Raw genomic sequence first — 20428 nt, 5'->3', positions numbered from 1 at the left:
CCTCGCAGTGCACGGAGCCGGGCGCTACAATCCAAACTGGCAGCCGAGGCGAGAGGAAGACGCATCACAGCGCGCAGCACTTCTCCCTCCGGGGGCTTCAGTTGCGGGGTCGGGATGGATCGCACCAAAATATAGAGCTGGATTTAAAAAAAAAAAAAAAAAAAGCCTTCCCTTCCAACACCCCCTCCTCTTCTCTCGCCACCGGGGGCTGCCGGAGCAGGGGAAGGCTCCGAGGCTCCGCTCACCTCCCCGCACAGGTGCCGTGTCTCCGGCCCGACCTCATGGCCGGGGCCGCGGGGCTGGTGCCGGCCGGACGCGGTGCCTCCGGCGGGGCTCGGGGCTGCCAAGGGGCCGCGCTGCTGCCGTGCCCGCCGCCGGAGCGCTCCGCCGTGCCCTGCCCAGCCCAGCCCAGCCCGGCGCGGCACGGCTCGGCTCGGCTCAGCCCGGCCCGGCCCCGCCGCATGTGATGCCCGGAGCCAATCCTTCGCCGCGGCTCCGCCCGCTCCAGTCACCGGCACCGGGAGGCGGGGAGGGAAGGATGGAGCCCGGCCGCCGCCGCCCACCCCGCTAAATACGGCGGAACCGCGGCCGCCCCCCGGGACGGCGGGGGAGGGAGAAATCGAGCCCACCGCCCCCCGACCCACAAGGGGAGGCGGGGGGAACAGGGGAGGCGACCCCCGCCCCTGTGCGTCCCTGCCCGGATGCTGCACCCATGCCCCCACCCACCCGCCCTGGGGAATAGGGGTGCCCCACAACCCCTATAGTGTACCCCACAGAAGTCTGGGGCAATGGGGATCTCATTTTGGGGGTCTCATCAGCCAGACCCAACCCAGGAGCAGGGACAGATGTGGATGGAGGTAGGTGCAAGCCCCCAGATGTCCATGGACATGCAGGTGAGGTGGTGCAGAGATGGGCACACGCAGCCTGGTTTGAACCTTCTGGACAACTTACTTTGCATCCCCCTTGGTTTGAATGACTCCTACAGAGCTCTGGATACCTTTAATCCTGTATTTATGGGTGAAATCCTTTAATCCTGTTTACTCCAACAGCCTCTGTTGCTCCCATCCACCACAAGTCAGAGCTCACTGTGCCTTGCTTCCAGAGCACCTCACGCCAACAGTCGCTGCAGTAGCAGGTGAGGATACTCTTCCTCTACTTTTAGGCTAAATCAGCAATAAAAACTATTAATTTTTAGAAAGGATCCTCAAGAGAAGTCAGGGCTGTCAACAGGGGGACATTTTCGCTTCCCCCACAGTAAGGAAACCCTGGACTCTGCTAATGTGTTTTTGCCTTAGTCATCCAAGCTGTCTCAGTTCAAAACCAACCCACCAACAAGGCAAGTCTGTAGCAATAACATCTGCTGGCTTCAGGAGACAGCAAGAGGGTTTTCACAAATAAGGGCCGGCAGCATCCAAAAGGGTGACTCTGCGGAAGAAACCCACTTCTTACACAGGCCTCTGGCATCCGAAGGGCTTCCTCGTGCTGCAGCACAGCCAGGAGATGCCCTTGGAGGCAGCACCGGCTGCCAGCGTGAGCAGCGTTGACTCAAGGAGCTGTAGAAGGAAGCAGCAAGGGAGGAGGGTGCAGCACATGCTGCTGCCTCGAGGGCTGGGCACAGCAACAGCGGCCACCCTGACGTGGCCACCTGGTTTCTGCCAGGCCTGGGGACAAGGTCAGTGAGCCGTGCCTTTCCACACGCAGTCTGGGAGGCCACGGGGCCGGAGTTACCCCAAGCCCTATACTGCTGATTTGTGGATTGAACCAAATGCTGGAGTCACTGGGAAAAGCTGATGTCTGTGGGAAGCAAGGCCTCGCACTTCAGCTGCCAACAGGTTGCTCCAGTGCCCACCAGTTCAGCATCTCTGGGGCACCCTAAGTGTCCCTGGGCACAGACCAAGGTGTGTTCCCTCTCATTTCCTCCTTCACACCCTGAGCATCACCCCAACCTGATCCCCACGGCTGGGCCACCCAGGGACCCCTTGCTTTATTTTACAGGGTAGAAGAATGCAGGGAGCACACAGCCTTTCTCTTTCCCCCTTACAGCTTTCCCTAAAAACATCATCATCCTCACTGCAGTTTTGCTGTAATGGATTTATATTTTCATCTGAAAAGCAAGTTCCTCCCAGCTGATCTATTTAGTTGTCTAAATTCTTGCTTCTCTGCTTCTGGTCACTAAACCTAATACATGTACATGTATATGCTGTGGTCTCGCATTATACAGCAGAAAAATGTGGCTCTTTTTGTCAGTAACCACTGGAAGGGGAAATGCCACTTTCAATAATCCCCCATCTCTTCTGAGAGAAACCAGCACCTGAAAAATTGAACACATCAGCTTACACAATTCTTTATGCCTGAGTCCAACAAGATAGGCAGTGGGGGGGACAGCACTGAAAAGTCCAAAACATAAAAACACACAGCATCAAATGGCACTGGTAAAAACTCTGGTAAACAACAGATAAAAACAAGTAAAACAGGTAAAAACAGGTAAAAACTCTGACTTCCCTGTCCCCTTCTCTCCACCCAGAGCCCACAAGCCACCGAACCTCTACATCTCCCCCAAACCAACTCCCCAGCACCGTGCTGCAGCAGCGTCATCCAACAGTGGTGGGGGTGTTGGTGACAGCTAGAAAGTGATGCCAGCATGGCGTGGGGATGTTCTGTTAAACCACCACTTGCCCTTTCCCTCAATCTGCATGCTCAGGGTTTGTTTCTTTCCCCCTGCCCCCCCCCCCCCCATTCACACCATAGTGGAGATCACACAGATCTTAAGCATTGAAAGCTTTAAACACAAGAAAGTGATTGCAATTGCAAGGATTATTTGAGCTTTAAAAGGGAAAGCATCTGGATTTAGTTTGGCTTTTTAAGATTATGAAAAGAGCAGGGGAGTTAAGAGAAAGTGAAAAAAAATGGAGCACTAAAACAGGTCAGACATCTATAATCTACCACTACAGGAGGGCAAAGAGCATTTCACGGCAAGTTCTAAAAATGGATTCGGTCATGAGCAACTCCTCCTAGTAAGCCCTAAAGACAAAGGTGAGCAGATGACACCACTCATGGTTGCCTCGGCTTCAGTGAGGAGCCTTCCTCCCCTCCTCCCCGAGCAGCTTTGCCAGGCAACCAAGCATTTCCCTGGACTTTCCCCTCCACCCAGATCCACGAGCCTGAGGCAGGTGGCTGGGCTTCAGCGCAGCACTTCCATCTGGCCAGGAGAAGCCTGCCTTGCTGGGACCAGGCAAAGACACTGGAAGGATAGCCCAGGTGCCTGCACATCAGAGGCCTGGGACACTCAGACAACCCTCTGCCCTGGCAAAGTGGCTGACAGGGACTCCCAGACAGTCCAGATCCATTGCTGGGGGTGTTTCCAGGGTACTTCCAGTTTGAAGTGCCCCAGAGATCTGAGCATAGATGTCCTGAGGAGTAGGGACACAACCCCAGTATCCCCTCTGGTGCCATACACCAACAAACAAGCTACAAGGGAGATATTTTGTAGGAACTGCAGGTGAGCTCTGGGGTCAGAGAGCTGTAAGTGGGCTCTTATTTACCTCTCTAAATTTGCAACGCTGAGGAACAGATCAGCCATTTCAACCCCATGCATGTTGGAGCTCTGGACCCAAGTCATTGCCAAATAGTGCAGCTCCCAAGAGCACATTTCCTGAAAATGGTTAAATGACAGACTGCGTATTGCCTTCCATACCACAGGAAGGTCTGCAGCTCCAGGCCAAGAAAAGCAGCTTACCAAGGTGTTCCTGGTCAGTGACTTCTCTCCTTGCTTGCATATGTGCATTTTGCACCAGCTGTGCTAGAGGAAGATCCTGCTGTGAGGCAGGTAGAGAAAATTATTAAAGGTTGCAGTTGACTCTACCAGAAGAAGCCAAATGTCACTATGCAAAAAAACAGCAAGAGGAGGGCAGTGGAAAAGATTCTGTTATTTTTTAATCAGTAATACCAGGATAAAACAGTGAACAAAGGGAAAGAGAAGCCTCACAAAGATACAGCCCCTCTTCTGCACGTGTCACATCATGGTATTGTCTGCAACACAAACAGTGCCCTGAGCCATGGGGCCAATTACCGTTCATTCGTTGCTGTACAAATGCAGAGTAAGAGAGAGACCCAGCCCCCAGAGCTCAGGGCATGAGCTGGGAGATGAGGCAAAGCCCCTGGGCTGTGGCTGGGTGGCAGTAACCTCATCCCTGCACAAAGGTGCACAAACCTCCAAGCTAGCACCCATGGCAAAAAAAACAGCAGCCATTCCTTGGCTGTGGAAGCTGTTAGTGAAACAGTCTGCTTGCATCTTTGCTGCATGCCCCAAGCAGCCAGATAACCAGGCAGTCAGCTCAGGAAGTCAGCTTCACATTAGAAAATTCGTGGTGTTAACTCTGAAATCACAGGACACAGTGACACAAGGCTGTCCGTGAGCTGAAGACAGACCAGAATTCTTCTGGTGTCAGTGGCCCACAATGTCCCTGCACCAAGCCCGAGTCCCAGCAAGACTTTCCTTCCTCTGTCGAAAAACAAAGCAGCCCACTTGCAGGCACCCAGGTGCTCACAGCGGGGGGACTTGAGCAAGATGAAGGATAGGAAGCGCTAATCTGTTTTTACATCAGGCTTCTTATTTGAATTTTCCTTGGCATTTCCAAGACTGGTTCTACTCCACTGGTCTCCAAGACCAACCAGCCAGCAAGGAAAGGCAGCAAGCGCACCCCTTCTCTTCCATGGCTATGGACTTCAATTCAGATGAGGACTTGGTCACCAGAGAGGAGGATTTGGTGCGCCTTGGCCTTTCAGCAGATATATGTCTGTGGCACAAAACTGATTAGACATCTAATCCTCATTAAGATTCAGGTCTAGCCTCTGCTTAGGCTCTTCTGAAAATCTGCCCAGTTGCTTCTCAATATATCTCGATGTCAAAACAACTTTGCAGATGACATAGAGTAATGTGTAGGCCCAGCTCTGGATGAGAGTCACTCTTGAAATCCAAGAGTCAGGAGCATCATAAGAACTGTAAGAGCAACCAAGACTCTTCTGATCCCGATTAGGAGCTATGTGGGTTGGCAAAGGAAAGTCAGAGAAATTTACTAAGGGGGAATTTTATCAGTCACTTACCCAAAGGTCAGAACAAGTTGAAGACCTGCTCCCAGGTTCCTTTCTGCATGGAACCAGCATGGTGTATTTGGCCCCCACAGATGCCTGCTGTGTATTTTGTAAAGCTCCCAGCACATCATGTGCACGTCAAATCACACTGCAAAATGAATCACACTTTGCCTGGATTATCTTCTGTGTTCTTACTGCATACAGATTGATCAAGGACCAAGGGTTTGTCATCATCTCCATGATGGAGAAGCAGAACTATTCAGGCATAAAGAGAAGAGATGGAAAAATAAATAAGGACCACACAGGGAAATGGCTCCAGGTTTTCCATGAGATGCCCAGGGACAAGACAGAGGAGAACCCAGACTCCCAAGGTCTTCTGAGGTTCTGAAGAGCTTGGGGACTGAAATGCAACATTGCACAAGGAGAGGAACACCCTCTTCTTCCCCAGATGCAGGATGGCAGTTGTGGTGACAGTCCATATTCTAACAGCAAGGAGGATGACAGTTTGATTTTGGATACTTGCAGCTTCAGTGGCTGTTTCTACACCTAATGTCAGCAAAAATTTGCCAGTTGCACTTACCACAGTTGCACTTATCCTTAACAGAGCACTTGTGTGTGCAGTGTGTCTGAGGGAGGAACAGAGACAGGGGGAACCGATAACCTCTACAGTATTTTCACACGCTAATATAGAGCCTTTGCTCTGGAACAGCTGGAAACAGCTGTCTGAGCAAGCTTATCTCCCAGAAGACATCACTATGCATGAATGAAGCAGTATGGAGTAGAGACAGTATCTAAAGAGCTGCAACAGCAGTAAGTGGGATTTAAGCCTCATCCCTTGGTACAGATTTAGGAAAGCCAGGTGAAGCCTGAACCATGCCAGTGTCACTAACCTCGTGCATCACTTCGCCTTGCAGAATGTTACTTCAATGTTCCCCAGAGTATCTTTGAATCCTTTCACATCGTAGGTCTTCCCAGTTTCAAGGTGATTTGGGACCTTTTAACCTAGGAAATTAAACAGGTTTTAGTAACAGCTGGTCAGATGACAAAAAACAAGGGTTAGTTTCCTATATGTGGTCTTCAGTTCATGTGGCACAAGATAAAAGAGAGAAAGCATATGAAGATGTGGACAGAAATTGTCTTAAAAATTGAGCATTGAGAGGAGATTGTAGATAGTTGCCTGATATGCAGGCAGAAATCAGTTCTCCCCCTTTCCGAAAAGCCAGCAGCTGCAGGAGTTACTTTGGTTAATGGGCAGCATGGCTGGGCTAGACCCAGGAGACATGGGAGGCTTTGCTTTGGGCTCTCGCTGTGATTGTGGGCACATGAACACACGTAAGGCCTTCAAATCCCTGAATTTCTCACTTCTGGAAACAGGCATCAAGATGTCCTTTGCTTACCTTTTCCCTGTTTCAGTTATCTCCAGAGTCCTGTGACGCTCCCTCCTCCTTTGCAGAGTGCTCAGGCTCAGCAAAGCCTTAAATTCACTTGGGACCTCCAACACACATAAAACACAAATTTCACAGACAGACCGAAGGTTTGGTGAAGTGCTCAATGAGACACAGTTAATGGGTGGATGTGCTGTTACTCTGTCTAGGACCAAATTGAGAACCATGCAGCAAGCAAGAATAATAGGAATTAAAAAAGCAGCCATACACTCTGCAGCCTTCTAAGACTTGAAAGGTTAATGCACACAAAAAGGGAGAAACACAATAAAAAGCTCTGGAGCTACAGATTAACTTGCACTTCTCAGAATCTATTATTGTTATTAAGGCAGATATTGAAAGGCAGGAGAAAAAAAAATGAAGAGGAGCTAGATGCCCTACTTCCACTGCCTTGCACTGGGAGTTGGGATTTTTTGTTTCATGTCTTTCAGTATCTTCCTTTTTTTTTTCCCCCAACCTGCAGTGAAATGCAAATGGCAACGACTTTGATAAGCAGCTTTGAAAGCCGGAGAAGGTTGACAGGCAGGGAATCCCCCAGGCTCAAGGCAGGGTGGTGCTTTGCAGGGCAGCTCCCCCTCACCACAAAAACCCTGCTGGCAGCTGGCAGGCAGCGCCGTGCCAGGAGATGGCTCTATTTATAACGGGCACCTCTTCGGCGACCCATCTGTCTAGCTTGGGTGCTCGTTGTTTATTCAGCTAATGGCCAAAGTTATGTCCACATTCAAGTGTAAATTAAGTATTCAGCTATTTTACAAGGCACGGTAAATCGGCCAGCCTTAGCCTCGGTAATTAGGGCTTACTGTTTAATTAATCTCTTGTGGTCACACACAAGATAGAGCAATCTCTATCTCACTCTGTTGGCTGTCAAGGTAAAGAGAAGACCAGGGAAGGGAAAGGAATAGTTAATCCTTTAAACGCATCACTTATCCCCACTGCACAAGCATTACATGAAGCAGTGGGCTGCTCCCTCTCTTCCCTGGTAGGACACATTTGGGTTACGAGGCCACAGAATCACTTGGGACATTGGCTCCTTTCCCAGGGGACCCATCCAAGCTACAGGCAGGGAACAGAGCAAATCCCACTGGTACTGTTCCTTTGGGATGGAAGGGCTGCTGTGCCTTTGGCCAGAGAATCGCTGAGCTAATGGGGCTGCGCTCACCGTGAGCCTATAAAGCAGCCACCCAGGCTGAGCCCCAGGGCTTGGTGCCCATGGCAGCAGCAGGGGACCAGCAGGACCTGTCCCCATCCCCAGCAGGGCTGTGTCCTTGCCAGGAGCAGCAGAGGGCCAAGGCCCACGCAGGGGTCACATTTCTGCACATTGTGGGTGCAGGACTGTCGTGATGAAGCCCCCCTGCAGCTAGAGCAACAGGGACATCCTGCAGCCAAACAGAAGCGTGTTAAAGCCTAAAAACCAACCCAAAAGGTCACAGGAGAAAAACAGTCAGCAGGCCAAGATCACTGCATTCAAGAAGGAACGAGATTTTCTAAAGATTTTCTTCAGGTAACAGAACAGGCACATATGGACTGAGAGGACTACCCAGTGATGGCCCTGAGTACAACAAACAGAGGCAGCCAGTTGGGTTTTATTTAAGGTGCTGTTCCCTTTGGCAAGGAAGCTGCTCTGAGGTGATGCAGGATGCCAGGGGAAGAGGCTGGAAACCCAGAGTTGCAGGGAAGCAGGTGGGGATCTGTCTTGGAGGAAAAATGCTGCCCAGCCTGATACTACAGCCACCAGCCTCGCTGAGGGGAAAACTGCCCGTCACGATGAGCACAACAAGCAGACATCCTGCGGAAGCTGCCCCAGCCACAGAGCCCAGGATCTGTCCTTGGGGCTGCTGGCTGCAGCCCCAGGATTTTCCTCGGGCTCCAGCGCCCTCTGCTCCAGCATGGACAGAACTGAAGCTCCGCTCGCCTTGCTCTGTGGCCACAACAGGGCCACTGGGGCCACCATCCCTCACAGGGAAGTGTCAGGTTTGCCTCCTCTCTCTCCCTGTGCTCAGCAGCCAGCACAACCCCAGCACACAGCATGGCAGCCTTCAGAACAGAATCAGTTTCTGGCTTATGCAATGCTTCAAGGCATGGATGATTTGCAAGGGAAATTGCTGGGGGGTATTTGCAACCACCTGCCCAGTGCAGGGACCTCAGCTCTCCTGGGCATTGGGAACATCTCCGAGGAGCTCTGGTTACGGCTCCATCAGGAGCACAAGACAGGGCCTCAGGGCTGGTGCTGAGTTCTGCATCCTCAGACCGAACAGACGTCTCTTTAGGAGTACGCCCAGACATTTGGCCACTCCTTGCTGATTCCCACAAGCGCTAGGAGCAGGCAGGAGCAGAGCACCCACTGCCCCCTGGGCACTCTCCTTCCTGCAACACTGACCTCAGGGAAACCAGGGCTCTCATCCCCACAGATGGGTCCAGCTTCCCCACCACAACCCAAGAAATCCTTCCCAGGGCTGGGCAATGCAGAAGCCAGCCCGCATGCCAGACGGGTGCCCGTGTGCTCCTGCAGCACTGAGCAGCTCCTGCAGCTGCTTTCTACGCTCACGTGCCAGACTCCGTAGAAGGGCCAGACTAAACAAGCTAGGCTGTCTCAGCAGAAGGAAGCTGCTAGCATTCATTCAGAAAAACCTGCAGCTTTTCTGAGCAGCAACAAGTCACTGGTGCTTTGCACGGAGAGGTTTCCCCTCAGCAGGGGGGAGCAGAGGTTTTGCCTCACGGTCAACCACAGGGACGAGCTGAGGTTTTCATCCATGCGCTGGCTTCCAGCCACAGAACTGCTGTAGGTCATTGGAGACAGCTACAAGCAAAAAGAGACATTTTGAGGTGTAAGGAAAGTGTCTAGCTCTGTTTGGAACAGCTCCTGGCAGTGCATGAGGGTGAAGCCACTGGTGAAGGCACTTACTCAGGGACATCTGCATGGCCCCAGGTGTCTGCAGAGGTGAGCATCTCCCCCTGCTCAGCTGCTCCCCAGGCTTGGAGGCACCTCAAGCCTTTAAGGCTCCGAGTTTCCACCAGAAATTCTCCCTATGGCTCTAAACACTCACCTCTGTGCATGCCTGGACTTACCCAAGCCTGCACAATGCTACAGGAAGGAACCACACACTCACTTCTAAGCAAGAAGCTTTGCAGATGAGGCACTTCCCCTCCCACTTACCTCACTCCACAGGGTGCTCCTGATGCTCTCAGCACCGGGTTGCTGCATCCCAGAGGCCCAGCAGCACCCCCTCCAACCCCCAGAGAAGGCCTGCCCTAAGGGCAGAGCGTGTAGGCTATGACTTGAGGAATAAGCACAATGGAAAAAGATCTCATGCCCGGATGCTCAGTATGGATTTCAAAGGCTCAAATAATAATAATAAAAAAATGCTATATATTTTAGAAATATCCCCGTGCTTATAGATTTGTATATAAACTTAATTATAACATAGGACTGGATTTTCCTGGACTAGGCCTACAGTGCCTGCACCTCAGTGCAGATGGAGCAATGGCAGCATCTCTCCATTGCAGGGCTGTTTGGAAATGAAATGTGGTCACACCCTTTGAGATGCTCCATCACTTAAACTGCCACTGCCTCAGGGACACCACAGCACCACCGACCTCCTCAGGCAGTGACATTAGAGGTGGCATTAGGGGCCAGCAGGTGATCAGTACACGACTCATGATAAAACCCTGCTGCAATCATTCAGCACCAGGACACAAGGATGTGGCATCTCAGGAACACAGCATTGATGATTTATGATGCACTCAAGACTCTCCAATGACATTATTTATTTGCATTACCAAGAGGACTTAATTATTCCTCCTCACATTAGAAGAGACACTGAGAGCTTCTATTACAGAGAAAATAATTTCAATCAGCAAACAGAGCACATGCCACAACCAAACATTTATCACAAGGAAAGTCAGATGTCTGAAGAGTTGGTATTTCCAAACCCTGCTGTATACAGCTGTGTGTGCCTGAACTGCACAGACTGACCCATAAATGAAGGAAAGTGCCTAATTGTAGCAAAGCTGATCAAGCTTTTCAGTGGGTAGTGCTGCAGAAAAGGCCCAGCATTGCCAAAAAAAAAAAAAAAAAAAAAAAAAGTAATTAGAGGAAAAACTGCTGCTAACAATTTCTCATCACAAGAACTGGCAAGAATAACAGATAAAAAATAATAAAAATAAAGTTAAGAAAAAAGTAAATCAGAGTTAGGACAAGGAGGCCCATTTTCTTGCCTGAATTTCGGCAGCAAATGGAGGCCAGTGGTCAGAAGGGGTCCTTGAATTCTCATGAACACCTTCAGGAGCTGTGTGCCTGTTGCTGAGACATCAGCCCCTGCTTACTGCAGCACTCTGCATCTCTGGGAGAGCTGTGGGGCCACCCTGCTGACACTGCTGTAGCTCCCAGAGGTGACAGTGACACCAAGGACACGGTGATGGGCATCATCCAACCCACCCAGGGCCCATATTTGCTGTTTCCAGACTAGGGGCAGACAGGAAGGTGATGCCCCACACAAGACCAAGGATGACAATGACCCCTCAAATGCTTTGGTTTGCTTCCTTCCCTGGGAGGCCACTGCTTGGACTAACACAGAGCTCTGCATTTTTTTTCCCTGACTAAAGTTAAATTCTTTGCAAGACTGGGGAAAAAAAAAAAATGATGTCATTAAGAAAACCCATGGGAATTCAAAAGGAGGTCAGATGTATTTCAAAAAGTTAGGTCTGAGCTCATGGCTTTTTTGCTCCTTGCAGGAAAACACTCCTGGGCCATCACTTGGTTTTCTGGAAGCAGAGAAAATGTCCAGGAATTTAAAATTACAGAAAATCTTTCATGATTTGGAAAAAAAAATGCAAACCCCACTGTCCTACTCTCATTGGAAGGTACCCCATCTCAATGTGCTGTGGAACTTGGACTTTTCCTGGAGAAAGAAAACTGAGGAGCAAGTGGGGTTCAATGCCCAGCTGAGGAAGGCAGGCTGAGCAGAGGCAGGGCATCCAGCATAAGCCTTTCATGTCCAGCTGCTTGATGTTTCCTTTAACATCCCAAGAGTTTCTCAGCAGTTACCTGACCCAGGACCTTTAGACCAGATGCAGCAGGGGCTGCTCAGCACTCCTCCATGAGCACAGCACCGCTGCGGGCTCTGCTCCCTCCATGGGGAGGAGGTGAGGCCCCACGTTCCTGTCATATGAGGGTGTCCACTGTTCAAAATTTTCCGCTGTGAAATACAAATGTACAGCCAGCTTCCTTGGTACTGGCATCTCTACAAGTTAAACACAGTAATTACGGCGCGCTAGCATTCAGGGGAGGGTACATTGCTCTGCCAGGGAATGGGGACTCAGTGCCCACTTGACATCTCCCAGGAAGCAAAAACTAGAAGGCTCATCACTGGGGTGGAACAGAAACGTGCAGGGCAGTCAGCTCAGCCACCAGCACTGCTGTCACCTTGCCTCCCCACGAGGCCATTTTCCAAAGCCCCCCAAGAGCTGATCTGAGACCACCAGGACCAGGAGCTGTCTGGTGGCCAGAAGGGCTCAGTGCACAGCAGCCAGCTCGCTCTTTTTGACTGGGAAGGGGTCAAAAGGGAGCTGCTGTGGGAGCAGGACTTTATTCACTGGGTATTTGAGCCCAGTGAGGTTGGTGGCACCTCCTGTGCAGCAACATGAGGTCTGGCAGTGGCTTCAAAGCATCCTTGGTAGGATCACCACTTGGGTTAGCAGCCTGAGCTGAGCAGAAGCAGAGGGCAATGGCACATCCATGTGCTCACGGTGCTGCCAGGATCATGACCCTCTCTAAACACCTCCCCAGCCACCATGGGCAGCAGGGCTGGAGGTGGCAGTAGCCCCAGTGAGCCCCATCCAACCACCCCCAGACACCACAGGGACAGGCTCCCCAGCACCTGGGGAGGAAGAGGACTTGGGCAGGAAGCCGTAGCCACACAGGTTGGTAGTTCTACCCCAAAACACTCAGAGGAGCCTTGTAGAAAGTGTGGTCCTGAAAGTGTTAATGAGGACCTGACCTTTTTCTCAGATACCAACAGCAGCAGAGGGCACAAGTGGGGGACGAGTTGCACGCAAAACAATCCACGTGCAAGTTCGCAAGCCTTGCTCTGACTGATTCACACTTGAGAAAGGGAGAATGTCTGGAAGAAGCACAATCATTTTGCCCACTCACCTCCCTGTCCCCTGCCAGAAGGGTAGAAAAGACCAGCAGAAAAGTGCCCAGCTTGGCTCCTCTTGGTTTCACTGCCAGCCTGCCCCTGCCAAGTCAGCCTGCAAACACCAGGTCCAGCACCATGCTCCCACTGCTGGGCACACTTTTCATCTATCCCTGTTCCCAACCATTCCAACTGCCTCACTTGTTTATAAGCAAGTAGAACCCCCTCAAAAAAATATATATTTCTTTTGATCAAAAAATTGTTGTTTTCTTGATTCTACAACATCCAATAACACGCAAAAAACAAGCAGCTCAACTCACTGTTTAGAATATTTCTCTTCACTGAGGTCTTTACAGTTCCTATTTCAGACAGTTTAATAGAGGATTAGTTCTCAGGCACAGCTTCATTTTTCACTTCACTGAGAAACAAACATCAGGCTCATTTTCCTTTGCAAGAGAGCTCATAGCTTCCAAGAAAAGCATTATGCACTCTTGCTGTTCCCTCCTTATCCCACCTTGAAGCCCTCTGAATGCTCCCCTCACCCAGGGCGATGTTCTCCCTGCAGGAATCCTGCAGACATCATGGATAGGACTTGGGGGGCACAGACTAAACCCAGATCTCTCTGTAACTCAGCAGCTCCCAGAGCTGTGTGCCCCACCAGACTGCATCCTTGTTTCCTCCCTCACTGCTTTCTCCTTTCGTTATCTACTGAAGACCGTGGAAAATTACATTCAGTAAGGCTGCTGGGCTGTCAGTGGCCTGCAGAACACAGCCTGTGTATGACAGCGACCTGGTAATTGTTCGGCATCTCTGATCTGGGGGTTCTTTCTCCTGGGACATGAATAAAAACAGCTTCTTAATTAAGTCCTGGGTATTGATTTCATTTTCATCCTATTAACTGCTTTGCCCTACATGTGTTTGCTACACACAGTAGGATTCCCCTTACCCCCACCCCATATAGATGCAGCCAGCAAAGATAAAACAGCTTCATTAGTCCTATCTACTCTTTAGGCACCAGCTTCATTTCTGCTTTAAAGTGCTCTTGAAAGAGCCTCCTTGACAGCTTCCAGGCTGCATCTCCCTGGCAGAGCAAAGATGCATGAACCGGCATCAAGAGCCCTGGATCATTCAAACCAGAGGAGAGAAAACTGCACAGCCTGTAAGGAAACCCATCTGGGTTTGGGTGGATGGTGGGGCAGGTGATGGGAGATTAAGGGGTCAGAAGAGCAAAATCCCTAGAGCCAATGCCATTTGTTAACCTCTTTGCAAAAGAGGTAGTGGCATTTTGTCCTTAAATACTGAGCTCCAGCAGATCCCAAGCAGCACAGGGTCAGAAAACCCCAGACTCCCAGTAAGGGTAAATCCAGAACTTTCTTCACAAGCAGCTATGGAAGGAAGCCACATAAGTGAGAGGAGCGAAGCAAATCCGAGGTTGAAGAATGGGAAGATGGAAAAATGGAAGAGAAGAAATCTGATAGATTGAAGAGAACAAGCAGAAAATTAGCATTTTCCACAGGGCTGTAGAAGGAGGACACTGAAAGATCTGAGAGCTTGCACCACATCCCCCATGGTTATTCGCATCAGTAACCAGGGCTGAGGCTCACTCGTGCTCTAAGTTCATGAATTTACAAAGCCACGTGGCCTTTGAGCCAGAGAATTCATGGTCAGAATTAAGGACAAGAAAGAATTAAGCACAAGAAAGGAAAACAACCAGGAGGAAGACTTATTACACAAGTGAGTAGGGGAGACATAAACATTCTGAGAAGAGCTATTTTCAACCGGTCAGTCTCGTTTCTTCAGGATATCGCAGAGAGGGACTGAAAGAATGAGAGCTGGCTGGCAAGAAGTTCCCTACAGAAATTTGAGCTGGCAGAGAAATGGTGGCACTGAAGCCTGGGACAAGCCCAGAGAAGGAGATCAAGGCCTGACAACACTTTCTGTGCTGTCATGTGTATTCAGCTTCCTTTGGTTTTTAAGCTGAAATCCCAGGAATTCTCAGCATACGCAAATATTTGTCACCCAAACCTGAGCACTGGACTGAAACACCGCTGGGTCAGGAGACCTGCCTGACAGCTGTGTCTCTCTTAATACCAAGGGCAGCTGCCTAAAAGGTCAATGAAGAATAATCAATCCGAGCAGCTAGCTTAACTTTTGCTGTGAGTACCTACTAGCTTTCAAAAATCATGGTTGATTGCCAAAACCTTCTGGTAAAGCTTCATATTTGGCTTTGGGTTGTTCTTCCAAAGCAGAACTGAGCAAAATAATTTGTCTGGTTTCAGACAGTACTTGGATGTTTACACTGATCTAAGAATTAGCTCGAAAATTTTAATATGCACCAAGTTAAGTGGCAGCAAGGACTGACTGCATGAAGTGCACCCAAGCACTACTTCACAGTCCAGATTTTTCTGTTTTTCCTCAAGAAGGAAGGCTCAGTAAGGCCAGAACAACACAGCCTTGTGTCCAGCCACGCTGACTTCCACCAGCCGAGGGACGTCGCTGGAGCTATCCCATCTCCCTTCTGCAGCCCCGTAGAGCAGGCAGCACTTATTTCAACTGAATTAGCAAGAAAGGTCTGGAATGGTTAATTGAAATTATTTAGCCATAATGTTTTGCCCTTCTCCTCCTCTCCCCGGCATAATGTTTTCTAAATTGAATTCCTTTAACAGAATCCAATATGCAGCAAAACTGTTGTTCCAGAGAAACGTAACGTTTCGGGTCTGGCTCATCGCCTCCCCCGCGGTGCAGGGAGGCAGCAGCTCCTGGTGACCCCTTTGCTGTCCCCATCCCCTGCCCAGCACTGGTAGGACTGGGCACTGCATCCCCTTCAGGCTGGTCCATGGGGCAGCAATGACACCGGGGCACACGGGGCTCAGCACCAGGAGCTTCCCTGGAGCCTCCATCTGGCAGCTGCTGCTTCTTTGCCACGCAGGAAGGTTGGGGAAATCAGAGCTTAACCAACCCCAGGTCCTGGCCTGGTGGTTTTCCTACACGTAATTTGAGAATAGCGCTGTGGGGTCTGTTGTACATCACTGTTCAATACAGCATTACCTGGCAGCACTGGCCCCAAATTCCCATCCCATTCTTCATCCTCCTCTCTTTTCACAGCACAGCTGAGGCTGGGGGCTCTTCAGGTCCTACTGGCCCAACTCCTTCTCCCGCTGTGCCACCCCAAGCAAGCTGCCCAGCACCACATCCAGGTGGTCCCTGAAGGTCCCCAAGGAGGTGACACCACAACCTCCCTGGGCAGCCCATCCAAGCCAGCACAAAGCACTGTCCCAGCAGAGACTGCTCCAAGCCAGCGCTGCAGAGCAGCTTCCACGTGCTCTGAGGTGTTTCACTGAGTACAGGGGGCCTGTGATGTTTCTACAAGAACCAAACACGTTCTCTGTGGCTGCCCAAAGATTTGGCTACAAGCTTCACATCAGGTGTGGGTGAGCAGGGAGTCAGCTCTATCCACATGCTGTCCATCTGTCCCCTCCAACCTGGGCATCAGCTTTGCTCCCACCATTTCAGCTACATCCCTGCCTCACTCTGCTTCGCGTGGCACCTGTTGGGTGCAAGGGCACAGAGCACTCTCCCCTTGCCTCCCTTGAACACCAGGGCTTCTCCCAGCACCTCAAGCACCAGCCAGGAGTCCCACTGCAGCACTTTGCAGGATGCATTTGCTCTCCTCAGCACAAAGCCCTGCTGCCTGCCGTGACTTCCAAGGACGTGCACAGAGAAGTCAGCTCAGTGGCTTCGCGTGCCTTAGGTAACCAGTTCCTGACTGCCCTCCCCAGGGGTTTCAATTTTTTGTTTAAAGAAACCGGATGCTCAGAGCACAGGGAGAATTAGAGTCCTGCTCTTTCTTTTTAATAGCTATTGTAATTTAATTGTAGAGCTTTATTCAAACCTTGAGCCCGCATCTGGAACAACATGCCTTCTTACCAAAGGGAAGCTTTCTACGCAGAGCCAGGGCAGACGAGGGGCAGCGAGCATGGCCCTGCAGGAGCAGTGGGTCTGGCAAGCACCTGCTGGCGAGGCAGGGGCTGTCATCATCCAGGCACAAGGGCTGTGCTTCTGCAGAGGAAAAGGTGCATCGGTCCATATAAACCGGAGTTCTGCATAGAAGAAGCACCTAGAGCAGCCCTGAAGCAGAGGTCATAGCAGGTGGGAAGGCTGCTCACCTGTAAGGGCAGGTGCTGATACTGGGGGTCCCGCCAGGGCAGCCCTCTGGAGCCCCCCAAGGTGCCCAGGGCAGCAGCCCACAGGGAACCACGGAGGTGGGGATGCAGCAGCCCCCCCATGCGACCCAGAGCACACCCTGCCCAGGGGATCAGCACCACAACTACCTGTGGGCATGCTACATTGAGAGACAAGGATGGGAAGTTCAGAGAATTTGGTGTTCCCTTCTCTGTGAGAAGCTGATGAAGTTTGCAATAATACTTTGAGAGGTGAAGAAAAATATATACATATGTATTCCAACCCAAACAATTGGGGTATGCTTTCAAGGCTAGTTTTAAAAACAAAACAAAAAAAAAATCACACTTGGTCCTCTTAGACCCCAATGTCACCAAGCTTCCTCTTTCAATCCCAACCTCTCCAGGAGTTTGGCCCCAAAGCCTTGGCTTTTATGAACCCAAACCCAGCAGCAGGGCCTTGTGATGGCAAAGGACCCCCCCAGCCCCCTTTTATTGGGGGGGCTGAGGCAAGGACATCACCCTCTGCCCCTGCAGCCACACAGCTCCCCAGGCCTCTCCCTGTCCAAGTCTGTCTCAAAGGGATGCTCGATGTATAAATGAGAACACCCTCCCAAGTATTTTTTTTAAACTCATTTACACAGCAATTTTGCTAATGTTGCAGTCCATGCTTGCTGCTCACAAGTTTCTCAGCAATTTATTCCAGCTATTTTCCCCCAGCAGATGCACAACTAGAGAGAAATTCTCATCCCGGCAGAGGCAGAAGAGAAGGATGTTCATCTTATTATGTCTGGGTAAAGCTTATCTGCTTAGCTGCTGCTCCGAATTATATTTACAAAGCACAGCAACAAAGCCAAGTGCACTAATTGCTGTTGCTCAGGTGGAATATCTTCTGTCCACCCTAAAATATGAAGTCCCACTGATGTAGGACTTATCTAATAAAAGTCAGCCACACAGAAGGCGTTTATTGTTTAGCCATCACAATTATTTCATTTCTGCTATATCTTATAAAAATAAAAGGAAGAAAAAAACCTCAGTGATTTCTCGCTTATTGCTTTGCCTTTTTCAGGCAAAGATTGCTGATTTCTTATTTATTTATTGTTTTAAAAAAAATAAAAATCATTACAGACAACAGACAGATACATCACCCTTTAAATCAGCCTTGCTCAGAGGATACAGAAGGAGGCTCCTCCGCAGGACAGGGAGGCAGCCCATAATCGGGTGCTTTCCATCCCCAGCCTGGTGGGCTCCAGCCACCCACCTACCGGTGCTCCCAAGGGATGCACATGATGCAGCAGGCAACCCATAAGCAAAAATGACTCCTAGCCTCAAATCTGCATATTTTTCACCTTATCAGCACTACACATCCTCATCTTACCTCTAGTTCAGCCGTAGGGCTTCCCACAGACCCCACACTCCCAGAGCAGAACCCAGCCTGGACCAGCCACCACCACACAACAAGAAGCAGTTCCCCAGCACCTCTATTTAAAAGCATCCCCAGGAGGGTGGCAGCAGGGTGGGATGAGATTTAATTTGCATCTAAAGAGGGCCAGCTGGTAATGCTATGGGAGAAACATCCCAAAAGCTAAATGGAGGTGGGGCTTCTCCCCCTTCTTGGAGTCCCCACAGCTCCTTGCCCCAGTTCCAGTCCCTCTCACCACCCTCCTCCTTAAAATCAGCCCAAACGCACCCTCCTCTGCCTGGGCTCAGAGGCATTTCATTTCTCTTGCAAACCCATCGTTGGTGGTTAACTGGGCGTGTAGGATCCATATGTGTCCAACGCTTTCTATTCCTGCAGCAGCATTAAAGACTTCTGCAGGAAAGTTGGCAAATGGCTCCCTCTTAAAATAGCCGGCCCTTGTCGTAATGTAATCTCTTGTCATTCTTGTTAGATAGCAGAGCTCCAAGTATTTAAACAAACCTTGGCTTCCTTCGTTGATGCCCTGCTCCTAGCGGGTCAGCTGGGGAGGTTTGCTCTAAGGATGAATTTTGTCCCAGCCAAACATGGGGCTCAATAACGGGGGTAGCAGCCTTAGGGCATGAATACCCCAGACCCAGGAATCCCTGGGAGGGGGCAAGGGCCAAGGCCAGGGCCTTCCCCTCAGGGACCTGCAGGCCCCAGGGTGGTAAGAGTTTCATAACAGCCCCCCATGGTTGGGCAGCTTTGCTGGTGCTGAGCTCATACTGGTGAGGGTGCAACACAGCTGGGACCCACTTGCTGCCTGGGTTTCCTCCCTTCCACCTCCCCACCCATACAAGAGGGGCTGGGGGGCCATTTTGCATTAGAAATGCCAACTCTCTGAGCGTGGGGGGCATTTCACTGCTGCTAGGGGCTGTTGGGCTGCCCTTGAGGGGTAGGAACAGACGGCGCACGGCTCTTGCAGGACACGGGTGGGCACGAGGCAGCATCCAGCAAAGTGTCCTTCTGGGCAGCCGGTCCCTCAGTGCGGTCACCTGGGGGAGGGAGGGCTGTCCCACTGCTCCCACTGCCCCGCACGTTTGCAGTCCTTCAGCCTGAGCCTCACACAAGGCTCCCGAGGCCTCCCCCAGCCTCTGGGGCCAGGCCAGGGACCACAGCTCCTCATCGCAGCCCTCGCGCTGGATAGGAAATGAGCGGGGCGATAAGGGAGCTCGCTCGGCAGCCAAGGGAATATTCTGTGCTATCAGTAGATAAACTAATATCCCTTCCAGCCCTGGCAGAGGCTCAGGAGTGAGGCGTGGGATGACAACTCACACTGATGTCGATAACTCCCACCTGCTCCAGGGCAACCATCGCCCTCGCTCAGGTTGCCTGGGGGTGGGCGGTCAGCGCTGCTGGCACAGGGAGCCTGCCACAAGGAGAAAGCCCAGCCCCAGGACCCTGCAGTGATGTTACAGCCCCTGGGTCCATCGGGCCAGCCCAGCTGCACATGGCAGGTGTCTCGCTGGGGCTGGACCAAAAGCAGCAGCTCGCAGCCTGGGTGGCTCCCCTCCATCAGCCCCGTGGGCTCGTTAAGTTGACCCAGGTGTAATAATTAGGTGGCTAAAGGGTTTGCAGCACCCTGAGCTCCCTGAGCTCTCCATGAAGCTGGCTGCTTGGGTTTGCAGCCCATCCCCAGAGCCAACACTGTGCCGAGGTCCCAGCTGGGTGGCCGGAGGGTCCTGATCCTGCATGGGGGCCCCCAGAGATGCCCCACACAGGGATGGAGAGTGGCAAACCCAGCAGCTCAGTGAGATGGAGCTTCCTGCCCCATTCCCCTCCTCTTGGCTGCGTGGACAATGCAGGATGCTGCGGGATGCTGTGGGACACACAACCTCTCCACGTCACCATCAGCAGGTCCCACATCCCCCTTCCCACCTCAGCTCAGGGCCCACATCCAGCACCAGGCCCCAGGGCAGCTGCACGACCCTGGGGATGCCCCAAAGCACCGCACACCAGGTGCCACAATCCCCAGGAAACAGCAAATGAATCATTGGAGTTCTCTTTGCATGTTAAGTGGAACCAAGGGGAGCATTGGTGGTGGAAAAGGAAAAGGAAAAGAAATCCTCTGGTGCCAGCAAACGCCACAAGCAATGCTGCACACAGCAGCTTGAGAGCAAAGCC

The sequence above is a fragment of the Aythya marila genome (assembly GCF_965140915.1).
Source record: "Aythya marila genome assembly, chromosome: 19".
Lineage (NCBI taxonomy): Eukaryota > Metazoa > Chordata > Aves > Anseriformes > Anatidae > Aythya > Aythya marila.
This window is presented reverse-complemented; position numbering follows the sequence as displayed.